Here is a 16,449-nt window from a genome sequence, read left to right as displayed (position 1 = left end):
CAACTGGATTATATTAGAGCTAGAATTTTGAAAAACGAATAGAAATAGAAGGAAGGAAATTTTCAAGAGAGTGATTGAAATGAAAGGCTATAGTCTACATTGGATAGCAAAGCAAGTAAAGGCAGGAATGTTTCATTCTAGGAAGTAAGTAGGGAATTCAAGATATTAGAAATCTTCATTTTGCTGAAGTATAAAAGGAAATTTCTGTGTAACCAGAACACTGACAACTCTGTCTTGTAAATAATTTTAATCTCTAAAAGCAGTGTCTGGTATTAATACACAGCTTTGCAGAATAATCTTTGGATTTCATGACATCAGCCTTAAACTTCATGAGTCAAAACATATTTAGTCAAGAGAATAAGAAGATAAACCTAGACTGGAAGAAAATATTTATAGACACATCTGATAAAGAAGGATTATTCAAAATATACAAAGAACTCTATAAAATCAACAATAAGAAAACAAATCACCCAATTAAAAAGTGGGCTGAAGGCCTTAACACACCACTCACCATAGGAAAAAAAAAAAACAGATGGTAAATAACCATATGAAAAGATGCTCCACATCATACGCCATCTGGAATACACAAAATAAAATGAGATACAACTATATACCTTTTAGTGCGGCCAAACCCCAAACTCTGAAAACACTAAAAGGTGGGGAGGATGTGGAGCCACAGGCTCATCAACATTGTTGATTAAAATGCAAAACGGTATAGCCATGTTAGAAGACGATTTGGTAGTTTCTTACAGAACTGAACATATTCTTGCCAAATAATGAAGTAATCCATTTGTTGGTATTTATCCAAAGTAGTCCAAAATTTAGGTCCATACAAAAACCTACACACACATGTTTATCAAAGCTTTATTCATAATACCTGGAAGCAACCAAGATGTCCTTCAATAGTTAAACTGGTAAATAAACTCTGGTACAATCAGATAATGAAATAAAAAAGAAATGAGCTGGTAAACCTTGGGGAAAAACTGAAAGGCATATTATTAAGTGAAAGATGCCAAATTGAAAAGTTAACATACTATGCAATTCCAACAATAAGGCATTCTGGAAAAGACAAAACAATGGAAAGATCGCCGGTTGGCACTGATGGGGAGGGATGAATTGGGGGAACCCAGAAGATTTTTAGGGCAGTGAAACTACCCTGTCTTATATTATAATGATGGATACAAGTAATTATATATTTGCTCAAACCCATAGAATGCACAACACCAAGAGTGAACCTTAATGTAAACTCTAGACTTGGGATGATTATGACGTGTAATATAGGTTCACCAATCGTAAACAAATGTACCACACTGGTGGAAAATATTGATAATGGGAAGGCTATGTATGTGTGGGAGCAAAGAATACATGGGATATCCCTGTACTTTCACATTAATTTTTCTATGCATTAAAAAACATGTAAAAACAAAACAAAACATATTCAGCATGCAGTTCCTACTATACAAATAAGGTACTCTTGGCTAAGTATTATATCACATTTGCCAAAAAGGCCCACATCGATAATGATATATCCACCATAAATATGGTTCAAAAAAAAAGTTTAAAATCTCTTCTTGGCTTAACACAACAGTAGTTCTCAAAATGTCTCAGACCAGCAGAATCAACAAACCTTTGAGATTTGTTAAAAATATAAATTCTTAAATATATAAATTCTTTGCCACCCACCCTGGTAGTGAATCAGAAACTATAGAGGTAAAGCCCAGTGAAGTGTTTTTTCATAAGCCCTCCAGATGGTTCTGATGCTCACTAATGTGTGAGAACTCTTGCAATATAGCAATCTCATTGGTATAAACTGGCCCAAAAAGTCAGCTGGATCTCTCTCTAATAACTGTGAACTAGTCTCAGGCCAATTTCTTACTATTAAAGATGGATTGATGAGACATGAAAAATATGCAGTGACTAGGAAGCAAAAAACAAAAACAAGAAGAGGCACCATAGTATTCTAGAAAAACAAAAAACAAAAAACAAAAAACAAAAAACAAAACAAAACAAAAAACCAACACACACACACAAACCAAAAAAAAAAAAAAAAAAACACACACACACTTCAAATTTTGATAGAACACTCTGGGCTTATGTATCTTCCAGCACAGGTGACTTTAGTATCTTGGATATTGGCTGTTAGACCTATTGCCATCCCTAAAGGAAAGAAACCGAGGGCTTTTATAGATAGTAGTAATAGATAATTTTAATAACATACAGCAAATTCCCAGGATTTGGGGATGGAAATTTCTTGGGTACTGCATTCTGTCTCCAAAGTGAACGTTGTAATGAAATCCTGAGGATGTTATTCATTATACTTTAACAGCTTGGGCAGTATTAAGGAAAAATAAGGAGAAAGAAGAGAGAGATGGGGGACAGAGAAGAGAAGGGAATGTGGAAAAGAGAGGCCATGATGCCTACAGGAGAAAATAATTGATTGGTACAGAGATTAAGTTTCTTGAAACATGGGAACAAGGGCTAAACGTTGGTCCCAGGGCACAGATTCTCTATGAAGATAAGATAAGAAGGAAACTCAGCAGTATTTCTGTGATAAACAATATTTGATTTCTTGTTGATTATGTCTTCTGTTTTTTCTTTCTTTGGCAACTATAGCTGAAGGTGGTAGGACAAAACTAAACATCAACATAAAACAAGTTTCTAGTTTTTCCTGAAGTTGGTTCCTTGGAACTGAAAGGATTCAGTTAATAAGCATTGATCATCTATGATAAATCTCTTTCAGCAAATAACTCACCATATCATACTGACTAGCAACTAAATCAAAATTAATTAACCAATTAATGGGGACAGGGGAGGGATCAAGATAAGCAACTGTTTAAAGTTACTTATGACTTAGCAATATTTCCATTAAAACATTTAATTTACAAGAGAATGCAGTAAAGTTTTCACTAATGTTTAAACTTTCAGTCGTAGGAGTGTTTTTTTATTGCAATTTCTCAAATTAATTGCTATGAGGTTAAAAAAATCCAGTAAATTATTTATGATCAAATTTAGAATGCCATTCTTGAGACATGGTATAATTCACGAACATACAGTAAATTCAAAAACAAATATTAGCACAAAATATTCAGAATTTAATTATATAATTGGTATATAAATTATTGTAAATTATGAATTACTGTTATGTCCTGTATACTGAAATGAGACTATTCTCACAGTCATCTATACTGTAAAGTATCTTAGATGCTAAGCCACTGCATTTGCATTTCGGTAACAAAGAACTTCATTTTCTTGAAACATGTTATGGCCTGGCCTCATTAATTCAGAAAAAAGAAAATACAATTAAAGAAAGTCTTCAGAGGTTCTAAAGTCATCTGAATTTTGGAGTGGTTAATGACATGAGTGTTATTAGCTTAAATTAATCCTGTTACTAGGGTAGGTTATATAAAACTATTCATATTTTAATTTAGGAATTTTGCTGTATTTCCATTTGATCTCCGTGAGAGAAATGTGGGACCAAACATAGTATTATATATATAAGCTGTATGAAAATGAAATACACAGTTCAGTACTGCACTCTATATTGGCTAGAAAACTAAAAACATTTACTTTTTTCATGTTTAATTTCTATTCTTTTTTAGTTGAAAACAAAAGAGCTAGTTATTTAAAATGCCTATGTAGCTGTATCTATACTTATAACATTCCTTCCTCATTTTCCTCATATGGAAACTTGCACTTAACTATTGAGCTTAAGTTTCTTTTCATTTCACGTGACATTTACAGATTTCAATTTTGAATTGTGTACATAGGCTCTATGTTTAACATATACTACCATACAAATATCTCACTTTAGGAACAATGTCATTTATTATAGGATGACCTTAAACCTGCCATTCTTACTGGATGTTATAATACATTTTGTAATAGTATATGCGATTTGGGGACTTATAAATATAGAGACTTTATCTCCAGAATGCAAAGTATTTCAACTCACACACAGCTATAAGATGATAGCATATCAACACTTACACATGGACCACAAAGTTTTGTCACTGAGATACTTGAAAGCATTCCTGTAACACACTTTCTAATTGTTTTCTTGAATGAAAAAAGAAGAACAATGCTACTTAACAATAATTTAGTATTAATATGGGTAAGTTAAACATAAAACTTCATTGTCATATTAATGGGTAAAGATTTTTTGAAATATGGTCAATTTATTGATTTCAGCATGTAAAACTGTTCCTGTTACTTAGGCAGCTTTCTTTTGTTACATCAAGAATGGTAATTTTATTGAGAAAGGCACAATAGAAGATGATTGATTGTCTGCTTTTGTCATGGAGATGAATTATTGCAGAATGCATACATGAAAAAATAAAAGCATTGTTCTATAAATTGGCCCTTGATGCTTTGTTCATTTGAGTTCATTGTTCATAGAGTATAGCATGAGCTAATACCAAATAGTATAGTAAATAAAAGCATTTTTTTGCTGCAGCAAAATTACTTTCTTCACTAATGAAACTCAGCTTTATGAAATAACGGTGTCTGCCAGTGTGCTACATTTAAAATGTATAATTTAATCTATGCCAAAAGCTGAGTAGTAACAGAAAGTTTGCATAGCCATTATCATTTTATTAAATTAGTAATAAGAGTGCATAATGAAAAATGAAAAACTTTTTATTTAAAACTTAATGGGAAAGCAGCTCACAAGCAATGCAAATTAAAAAGTGGTACATTTAATTTTAGACAGTTGAATAAAATCTATTAAGAAAAAAATATAATTGTCAGTAACCGTTGAATGACTTCAATAACTCTTTAATCAAAAAATTAGACTCATGACTATCAAATTTTCCAAGACTTTTAAAAGGATAAAATATTAGAATACAAAAAAAGTTTCATCAACCATTAGGTCTCTAAAACAAGACATAAAATACTACTTTTAAACAGATTAATGTCATCCCAACTTATTATTTGCTGCTAGGAGAAATTCTTTATATTTGGGGCATGGATAATATCTAATGTAATTAGTCTGTTGCTTTATGAAGTTTGCTTTTTAGGTAGATTTCAGTGCCAGTGACAGTTGGATTACTCCAGCTATGTTACTTATAACTTAGCTTATTTTTTCCAATGCACTGTGATTTGTGGAGAGACAGAACACTTCATTCTAGATACAGCTATCACCTGGTGTTTGCTAAATCACTGTGAAATTCTTGCAACAGCTGTTTGTTCCTGGGGAAACATTCACTTCATATTGCAGCAATAAACTGATCATTGCCAATTAAATGCCCATTAATTGTGTAAGCAAGGATTACTGCCAGATGTTTACATTAGAAAGAAAAATATCCTTTGCTATTTATTTCCCACTTATAGCCATCCCTTTTCATGTAAATAATTATGTATATGAGTTTTGATTTTTATAATATGCCACAAATTCCAATTCAAAAATTAATAAACAATCTCTCCTTAGATTTGTTTTAATAGAGGATAAGCCAGGGTATATCATGCATATAATAAAAAGAATACATTTAGGAAAATCACTTTTTCAGTGCCAAAAAAAAAAAAATGCTGAAGCATTACACGGTGACTCAAATTTTCTAGTTTGCTATGTTACATGTTTCCTAGAAGTTGCCTTTATTTCCCTTTGGAAATAATAAGTTTGGAATAATAAGTTTATGAAATCATGTTCTTAAAAGTTAAGATAAAACAAACTCTCTTACATAGCCTGTAATGGAGAAGAAAACTATAAAACTATAAGAATCGCTATGAATAAAAGCAGGTGGTGTTTTTAGATTTTAAGCTAAATCTCAGCACTTCTGTATTTACCTGAGGCTTAATTTGGTCTCAAAATATTAAATTCTTCTCCAGAATGCAGCAGTGATGAAAATGAAACATGCACTTAATAATATGTTGTCCCATGTAATTTATTTCTCAACACCAAAACAAAATGGGAAATAAACACTAACCATAATGAATATATTTATTACCTCTTTCAGTGTCGAAATAAATGGCAAAAGTTAGAAGGAAAAAAAGTGCATCCCCGGCAATGCACACCTATAAATCACACCTTTTAGATAGGAGAGCTTTCATAGAATATATCATACACACATTTCCTTGCAGTTGCACCTTGATGTTTTTTCTAAGTAATAGCAAATTCTTATACATGTCCTCTGTGTTAAAGTCACTGATCCCAGCCCCTCACAGCCCAACCACACAACGTATGCAAACAACAACAACAAAAAGATTAGGTGGTTCTGTTCCTCACCAGATTGAACCACACCTCCTCTTTGGAAGGTGATCACAGGACACATTCAGAGCTGCGGAAGACATGAAACAGTAGCATCTGGCTCCTTAAATATCACCACAGGCATTTGTAATGGCATCTTTGAAGTTTTCTCTGCATCTGTCACATGTTTAGACTGCACATTGACTGCCCCAGCTGAGCACGATTTTGATTCTTTGAGACTTTGAATAGTGTAATCTGTTTAAGAATAAGGCTCGGGAAAATCCCTCATAATATCCATACACAAGCTCTTTCATGATTAAAAAAAGGGGGTCCTCATTCCCATAACTGTTATTTTTTTATGCTGAAATGATGCCAGCCTTTGAGTTAATAATACAGCCTACAATTACATTCCAGCTTTGCGCATTTTTTGAGAACCTGTACTCAAAAATCACATCTTGTCTAGTTTTTTTAAAAAACCAGTATTATAGAAATTACTACTTGAGAAGAAGGCCTCTGTAAATGTGATGTGTGCATAATCGTCTTGGCACCCGATTATAAAAGAAATCTGACCACGGTCAACTCACTTTGAAAATCATTTTTGATTCAACCTATTGAACATCAAATGCATCAAGTGCAGAATATAAGAATAAAGGGTGATTTGACTTAAACGGTAGTTTGAGTGCTATTGACTTTGCATCTATTAAATTAATATAGTTCTAACAATTAATCCATAAAAACTCTATTTCACCCACCTCCATATGTGTATGGACTATTTCCTACTATTAATGGGTCCCTAGGTACATAAATATAAATCCAGACTAGTAAGTATAACTTCATTCTCTCCAATCCCATGATTGCCCTATTTTAAATTTTTGAAGTTGACAAAATTTTTCTTGGTGTCTCTAAACTCACTATTTCTATTTGCATCGAGGAAAATGTCTAATAAGTTCATTGACACTAGGTATCAAAGGCTTAATATTTTACTCTCCCTTTAAGGTTTCTATTTTTAAAAGATCACATGAAGGAAAGTGCTTCTAATGATTAATTTGAGCATATGTGCATGCATGCATGCACACACATGTGCACGCACATGCACACACACATGCACCCCTCAGAATAAACAGAAAACAATAGCTGCTTTAAGACAAAGTTTTTCCAACCACATTAAAGTTTACCATTTCAGCCACCATTTTCTCTGTATCTAAGATTTCCCTGACTATATGGATTATCTCATATAATTCATAACAAGGTTTGTTTGTTTTTTCAATCAAAAAGAACACCGCATTTAATTTTTAAAATATAAATATAAAACCCACGCCATGAAAAAGATGAAAAAGTATACTCCTACCATGAACATAATCATCAAGAGAAATTAAACAATTTATACAAATGATCTGACCTATAAACTTTAGTAATCAGAACCCTGGGGTGAGGCAGTGTGTGTGACACAAATGAATATGAAACAGCTGGGAGAAGCAGGAGCTGTTTGTGAAGAAGAAATCCAGATCCACACTCTATTCCACAGTAAGAGAATTAAGAGTTTAATTTATTCTTCTGGAATGTTTCCCCACTATCTTCAGAAGCAGAATATTAGAGTGTGGAGCAGCTTCTTTTTCCCCTTTCCGCCAACTTTGATGGTAACTCCCTCCAAAGTCTTTGATTACTAAGGGCATTATGACCATCACAAAGGTCACCGTGTAATGTGGTTTTGTTTGCTTAAGTTTGTGATCTTCATTATACGTCTGTTTGATACGCAAAAGTACAATTTGCAAGCATATGTCTCTTCATAGTCACACCTCTATGTCTCAACCCGGATTTGGGACAATGGTTGATGTAAAATATGGGGCTTGAGGTTTCTTACTGAATCCATGTCACAGTCCTAAACAAAAATGTGAATATGCTTCACGTTTCCAGAAAATATATATAGTAATGAAAATAAATATAGTAATGAAAGACCATAATGGGGAATTGTGGTCCACTGCTATTTTCACAAATTAACAACACAGAGAAATATCTACCATGAATCCATTTGACATTCATGGTACATATGTGACAAAAGCCACTTTTGGCGTTGGCTGGCAGGAAATGATGTGAAGCATAAATGGGAAATCCTTTCCAAGAAATGACTTAAAAGTCTTATCTTTGTTTTTAAAAATCCATGCCACAGAGTTTTTTTCCCTCATTTTCTTTATGGATAACTGAGGAAATATTCCAGAACAAATTACTGATGTTTACACAATTGTTACAAAAGAAACTTGGATGACAAATTCATTTGCTTTATATCAAAACAATGAAGGCCTAAAAGAAAAGCTATAAAAGACTCTAGGAGAAAGAGTCAATAAATTCTGAAGGAAGATATAAAGAGGAAACTCCAGAGAAACCTTGTAGCTACTGATATTAATTTAACCATTTATTTACTCAAGAAACATTTACTCCGTTACTACTATTGTTCTAAGGACTGTGAGAAAGCACAGAGCTGGGAGAAAAAGATAATTTGCTAAGGATTTTAAGTCTAGTTCTTCCACTGACTGGCTGCTAACCAAGAGTAGTCCACTCTACTTTTATAAGCACTAATTTTCTCATTTGTAAAATAAGAAGAGTGAAATAGATATCCAAATAGAGCGATATCTTCTCGCTCTAAAGCTCATTACTGAAATGTTCATTTTTCAATGAGACTGTGTGCCATATTGTCATGCAGCCCTTGGGTATGCAGAGTGCTGCTCCAGACTCCTCAAACTGAGCAGGGCATTTCTGACTCTCACAATTCAGCTCCTATCCTGAGATTCCTCTGATATTCACCCTCAAGTACAAAACAGTTGGAAAAGAAGAAATCTAATACTTAGAAAGGGAGCACAATTAAAGAGATACCCCAGAATGCAAGCAAAATGAAATCCTCCTGTCCAGAATGAAAGCATGCTTCCAAATTTATTGCATGAATTTAACAAAATCTTATGGATGTTTCATGAGGCATGAATCCCACAGTATTTTCCAGAAGAAAGGAGCCTGGTGATCAAATGAGTCTAAAACATCCTCTACACTACCGATCTTAGAGGGTCAAGAATGACAGTTCTGAAAAGTCTTACAGCTTAAAAGAAAAATGTTTAATGCTTACCGTTTCCAAAGTTACTAAACTAAGCACATGACTGTGGAATCCAATTTAGAAAACATTGTAGTAGGAAATTAAACCAAGATTTAGCTTAATGGGTTTCTTCGAAAAAAACAACAACAACCCTAAGACACCAATGAAGATTCTATAAGGTAGCCTGTAGAAAGGCACATAGCCAAGAAAGTGTTCATTGTTAAACTTACCAACCATCCCACAAACCCCAGAACTTCTCCTAAGGGTCAAAGGGGAGTTGGGTGAGGGCCAAGTATCCCTTATTTTTCAGAGGACAGACTGTTTTAATGAGTAGCTTTTAGTGCCACAAAGAACGTAGGTTTTTGAAGTTTATATAGTCCAATGAAACCCCTATTAAGTTCCATGGGAAGGTGATTTTAGATATAATTGGATTGCATCTTAAGACTCATTTTCCAGCAAGCAAGCGTTCCTAAACAGCTAAGCATTCCATTTCCCATTTTAGGTCTCAGACAGGGATCTGTATGGGAGGAAGTGAGACTCGGGAAAGGCAAGGAGAGCTGCCAGCCTCTTCTTGAGAAGTAAGCAAGTAGCAGGTTGATTCCTGCCTATCCAATACCCTCTCTACCCTGTGTGAGTTGGGTCAGCAAACCACACATCATGTATTATTTTGTCAATCACTCCTACAGAACCATTAACAGCTTCTATCAATGTGTAAACAGGAGCAAACACCACCATGTGGTGCCAAAACATGACCAGGGCATATGTGAACCCCTCAGAAGCACCCGGGGACGTCTTGGCCAGTTAGTAGGTAAATCTGCCCCAACCATGTCACCACTCTTACAAAAACGTGATGCTAGATCCATTTTACCAAACTGAATTTTTCGGAACCAAGTCATCGCTAACTAGTAATGTTTTACTATGTATGAACTTTAAATCATGGATTATGAGCTCTGGTGGCCACGACCATGCTGAACAACTTCTCTGGAAGAAAGTTTCTGAGAGAATTGCTTAATAATCACCTTCTGGCCCCGTGAATCATTTGGGGATGTTTCTGCTGCAAATGTGCAGAAAAACTTATAAACTGTATCTTAAATCTGAAGAGCCAATTTTTCTGACATAAGAAAAAAAAAACAGCTGTTGACACTAAATACTATTTAACTAGCTTAGTAATCCAGTTCCAGTGTACCTACTTTTTTGGCTTTTTCTTCATATATGCAAGACTCCACTACAGCTCAGACATCATTTTTACATTCAGAGATGGACAAAGGAGAAGGACAGTATCAGTTACAACTTTCACTTTGACCCTGGGAAGCAACAGGCTTCCTAGTAGACTTCAGCAGATTTCTACTTTAGCCCAAGCTATCACATAGTCACAAGGGAGCCCAGGAATGCTTGTATCAAAAGAAAGAATATCCAGGACAGTCAAAGGGTCCAGAGCAGCCACAAAGACTGTCATATCCTCTCTAAACATAATTTTGCTTTCTATGGTTGTAATTACACAGAGCCTTCAAAAGGAAAAAAAGCTGAAAACTATCTAAACAAAACCCCATGACATTTTTTTTCTCTCTGACAAAAAGAAAAATTTTAAATTTCAGTTTCAAGCAATAGTGTTGGGTGTTTTCCTATTTAAATGGGTTGTGAATAACAGTGACTACATATAGCAATGTTAATCAAAACAGTGCCAATCTCCCCTGATGAAATCTCTGTAAAGGAACTGGTGATAATTGAATTCAAATCCAAGGTTTCTTTCCTTGACAAAGTGACTATCCTCCCTGATGTTTCTAGAACACTCTCAATTGTTTGTTGTTTCTGTATGATTGCTAACAACACCTCTTTCACTTTCAAAAGTGTCCTGGCTTAGACAATAAATTATATGATCACCTGATTCATTAGTCTTTCTATGCTAATGATTTTTAAATTCATATCATTAGACATAATCATGTACTGAACTATAGTACTCCATTAAGAGAAGCCTACTTGGGGTAACCTGGGTAGCTCAATTGGTTAAGCGTCTGCTTTTGGCTCAGGTCATGATACCAGAGTCCTAGGATCAAGCCCTGTGTTGGGCTCCCTGATAAGGGGAGAGCCTGCTTCTCCCTCTTCTCCTCACTTGTGCTCTCTGTCACTATCTCTGTCTTTCCCTCAAATAAAAATAGAATATTTAAAAGATAGAGAAAGAGCAGCCTACTTGATGTCTCCACTGGAAAGGTCCACCAAAAACTCAGCTATCCCAAAGCAAACCTATGGTACCCATTCAGTGGTTCTTTCCCTATTATGCAAGAGCTTTCAGAAAAAGGACCTTGCGCTTTCCTTTAAGTACATTTTCAAGTTGTCTACATAGCCCTACTTCACACACTTTCGAATTGGGAATGTGGGAAAATCACTGATGAGCTTTTTTTTTAAAGATTTTATTCTTAAGTAATCTCTACATCTAACATGGGGCTCGAACTTACCACCTTGAGATCAAGAGTTGCATTGCTCTACTTAATGAGCCAGGCAGGTGTCCCTCATTGATGGGCTTTAAACAGACAACATTAATGAATAATTTCTCATTCCTTTTAGAAGAAAGATCCAAATTTCTCTATGGTCTACAAGATTCTTAAGTCTATGCTATTCTCTTAATTGTCATTTTAAACCACTTTTCCCACATTCCTAGATCATTTACTATCCTGGACTTTGTTCAGTTTCTTAAAAATATCATTCTCTCTCCCAGCTATGCCCTCTGAATATTCTGTTCAATGTTCTTGGGATAGTCTCCACATCTTCTTTGATACTTAATCCTCTTTCAGACCTTGGCTCAACCATCTTTTCTTCAGGGGAATGTCCCTTACACTCCAATATTAACTCTCTTATACCTTAAATGTAATCTGTACTTCCATACATTTTTCTTCCTAGTATCCAACTTCAAATTTGTAAATTTATACTTGTATGGATGTTTGACCACAAATTATCTCCTGAACTAAACATGTTTTACAGTATCTTTAGCATAGTGCTTGTTACATTATAGTATGTTCTCAATAACTAGTTACTATGTGCTCAATAACTAATGAATGAATGAATGAATGAATGATAGTATAGTATAGTACATAGAGCATGATAGTATCAGGTCATATTTAATCTTTATTACCAACAGACACTCCAAGTGAAAGTCATCCTTCCAGAAGATAATCTTAAAGGATGAAATAATTAGATTTCCATACAAATATTTTTTTTCATTTGATCAAACACTTATCCAAACTGTATTCTTACATTATTTGACCCGGATATACTAAATTAATGACTACCTAATTGTACAGAATAGCACTTTTAGATTTAACTTAAAACTATTTAAATTTTGAGGAGTAGCTCCTTATCCTGTGAATTTAGTTTTGTTTTTTTTTTTTTTGAGAACTACTTCCTATGACATTTCATAATTTTAGAAATATTTTTATATCTCTTTCTGATTACTGCAAGCTCTGGGATATTCCACACAGATTCCCTTTACCAGGCAGTTGCATCCATCTATCAGGCACTATAAGTGTTGTCTGCTAACAGCTCACAGCTGACCCTTTCACCAGAGAATTGCCCTTGGCTGATGGGGGCCTTCTCTCTTCTAAAAAAGAAGATGAAATAATGAGTGCCTGGCCACAGGTCACCAAATAACTAGGACATTTTGACACATGTAAAAGTACTAATAAAAAACAACATTTCAAAAAAACATTTTTCTTCCAAATAAAATATTTGTCATTGCTATTACAAAACTGCAAGACTTGGTAAATGTCACTTCAAAATTCAGCTCTAGGATTGAGATTTACAAAGGTGACTCAGTATACCAGGAGAAATACTGCCTTCCCCCTACCACAGCCCAGTGTGGATTAAGAAATGAAATCATTCTAATTTTATGATGTGTTTAACAAATAAATTTAAGGAATGATTAGGTCATTGGTTCATATAAGAACAAAATCAGCATGGTGCTATACGTGAAAAACTACTCATTGAAAGAACTGGACGGTTTTAACTGTTCAACTCCTATTTTAGAAGCCATGGGGAAAAACAAAGCTAAAGGGCTAAAATATAGTGGACCAATCCTGCATTCTTTATCAACTATACTCAGTCACTTGTAATTCTCTAGAGATCCAATAAGTGTTCATTAATTAAAATAAGAGAAAAAGATAAACAACTCTTGTCAAGATGGCTATTCATTTCAGAGGCATAGCAAGCTACTTACTTGGTCTCAGCTTGATCCCTGATGAATAAAACTGGTTGGAATACAACTTTACCATAGTTCACATAATGTGGCAGTTTCCAATCTCAAAAGTCCAAGATAAAGGCTGCAGAGGGTTCTAGTGTCAGAGATTGCAGCCAGCCAAGGGTTTCTTGGAGGGCAGTACTCTGAGGTCAACTTCAATTGTCAAACTGAAAGAAGTCATGATGACAGATACATATGAAGTATACTTATTTAACGTAAGAGGATTTAAGGCCATTACCTAGACATTAATGTTGTGGTAAAAAGTCAACAAATAAATTAAATTAAAAATGTCTCAAATTATATTTCCTATTTTAGGAGCCTATTTAGGTACCTTCAATTTTAGGGGCACCTGGCTGGCTCAGTGGTTGAGTGTCTGCCGTCAGCTCAGGTTGTGATCCTGGGGTCCTAGGATCGAGTCCTGCCTCAGGATCCCCGCAGGGAGCCTGCTTCTCCCTCTGCCCTTGTCTCTACCTCCGTGTGTGTGTGCCTCTCATAAATAAATAAATAAATAAATAAATAAATAAATAAATAAATAAATAAATAAAATCTTTATTAAAAAAGCCCTGCAATTTTAGATTACTAAAAGTTTTAGACAATAAAAAACAATTCAACTTTTGAATATGCTATTAGTAGCCATGGAAATGCTTTATTAGATTCCATTTTATTTTTAAATTATTTTAAGTATACAAAAAAGAAAATTTATGTTAGTTCATCATTGAATGAACTTATACAATCTTCTTCATAATTTGGTTTACCATTCATACTTTATTTGATATTAACATATATAGCTATCTAGATGCCACCCCTTTCTCTTTTGAGCACTGTTTATATTTAGAAGATCAGAATTTAAAGTTAAGGAAACTAGAAAAAAATAAATTAGTAATTTTTATACCAAAAAATAGAAAAAAATCTTTACCTAAATTAAGTAAAAATAGGGCAGCCCGGGTGGCTCAGAGGTTTAGCATCGCCTTCAGCCCAGGGCGTGATCCTGGAGATCCAGGATAGAGTCCCACGTCGGGCTCCCTGCATGGAGCCTGCTTCTTCCTCTGCCTGTGTCTCTGCCTCTCACTCTCTCTGTGTCTGTCATGAATAAATAAATAAAATCTTTAAAAATAAAAAAGAAGTAAGAATAAAACCAATTCTTTCCAGATGCTGATATAAAGATGAAATTGAAAATCATTCTCTTCATGTTTTTGCATAAGTTTGTAGTAAAATAAAATTAACCTCATGATTATCCATTGATTAGGTTTGTTTAGGTTATAAGACTAGGTTCAATTCAGGGGTCATTTAACGTTGACCTTAATTAATAATTATCACAAACATACTGCTAACTTAAAAATCTTCCAGGAAGAACATATCAGCCAATGATAATATTATCAGTATGTATGAAGTATTATATGCATTCTTCAATATTTAAAATAATAGTACTTATTACAAGTAATATAAAATTATTATGTGGGTGTTTCTCATTAACAACATATGCCACTAAGTTTTACAACTCAATATTAGAAAGAATATTAACCAAAGAAGTATCAGTTGGGGAAGAACGGTGGCTCAGGTTAAATGTCTCCTTCAGCTCAGGTCATGACCTCAGGGTCCTGGGATTGAACCGTGAGTTAGGTTCCCTGTTCAGCAGTGCTTCTTCCACTGCCCCCGGCTGCCCCTCCTCCTCCTGAACCCAGCTCATGGAAGCTCTCTCTCTCTCTCAAATAAATAAATAAAATCTTTTAAAAAAAAGATATCTGTTGAATAGTGAAAACTCATTAAACTCCATATAGGAGGACATCTGCTCTGCAGGGAAATGTCTCAAAATCAAAAAGCCAAGGACTCATCAGCTGCTTTAATATTAAGAACTACCAGCACTTTAAACCTCATTTCCCAGTGAAAATCCTGGAAACTTGAGAAAATGCAAAAGAATATGTGGGTGGAGGGGGATCCCTGGGTGGCGCAGCGGTTTGGCGCCTGCCTTTGGCCCAGGGCGCGATCCTGGAGACCCGGGATCGAATCCCACATCGGGCTCCCGGTGCATGGAGCCTGCTTCTCCCTCTGCCTGTGTCTCTGCCTCTCTCTCTCTCTCTCTCTCTCTCTCCCCTCTGTGTGTGTGTGTGACTATCATAAATAAATAAAAATTTAAAAAAAAAAAAAAAAAAAAGAATATGTGGGTGGAAAATAGAAAAAGAAACAGCAAGAGAAAAAAATTTAAAAAGGCAAATGTAACTTGTAAGTAATGAGTTTTTACTGTCAATGAAAATTCCATGTGTGATATCTTGGAATTACCTTTAGCCAGAAGAGTGCCAAATGTATCAAGAAAGAGTTTGTAGTTAATAAACCAAGAAGTGATTCTACTGCCTTCATCACTGTAACTCACCTTAAAGGAAATCCTTCCCAGTCATTGTGGAAATGAGACGTTTCCCAACAGTCAATAGAAAGATAATTATCTAACAGAAATTTTCAAAGTTATAAAGGCACATCATAGTTTAGAGTAATCTTATTAAAAATCAAATTCACAACATCAACAGATCCTTCCTGTGCCATGTAATTACATTACAGACACTTAATTGAAATAAACTGGAAACAAAACCTGGCCTAGCACAGACATGTACTGATGGTTAAGACTCAGCAGGGTGGTACTAGTTCATTAAACTCAGTCTTCACATATGTCTACCCATTACGTTCTAAGAAAATATTAAAAATAAGGACATTAACTCAATTAAACACATTCAGATATTAGCATTCATATAAAATTTCCCCTTTGTGTGTACAAAACCTATTTGAAAACAGTGATATAGGTAAAGGCAGTTTATGATTTTGTGTGGTTACCTGGAGAGAAAAAAAATACATGCAGAAGAATTAAACATTTTCAAAGATAACTTATAAATGTATATAAAATAATTAATAAAAAGCTTATACCACAAAAATTTCTAAGCCTTATTATGATTTGGATTCTCAAAGTATTGGCCC

This window comes from Nyctereutes procyonoides, unplaced genomic scaffold (genome assembly GCF_905146905.1).
Source record: "Nyctereutes procyonoides isolate TBG_1078 unplaced genomic scaffold, NYPRO_anot_genome, whole genome shotgun sequence".
Lineage (NCBI taxonomy): Eukaryota > Metazoa > Chordata > Mammalia > Carnivora > Canidae > Nyctereutes > Nyctereutes procyonoides.
The sequence above is the reverse complement of the archived record's forward strand: the minus strand, read 5'-3'. Positions refer to the sequence as shown.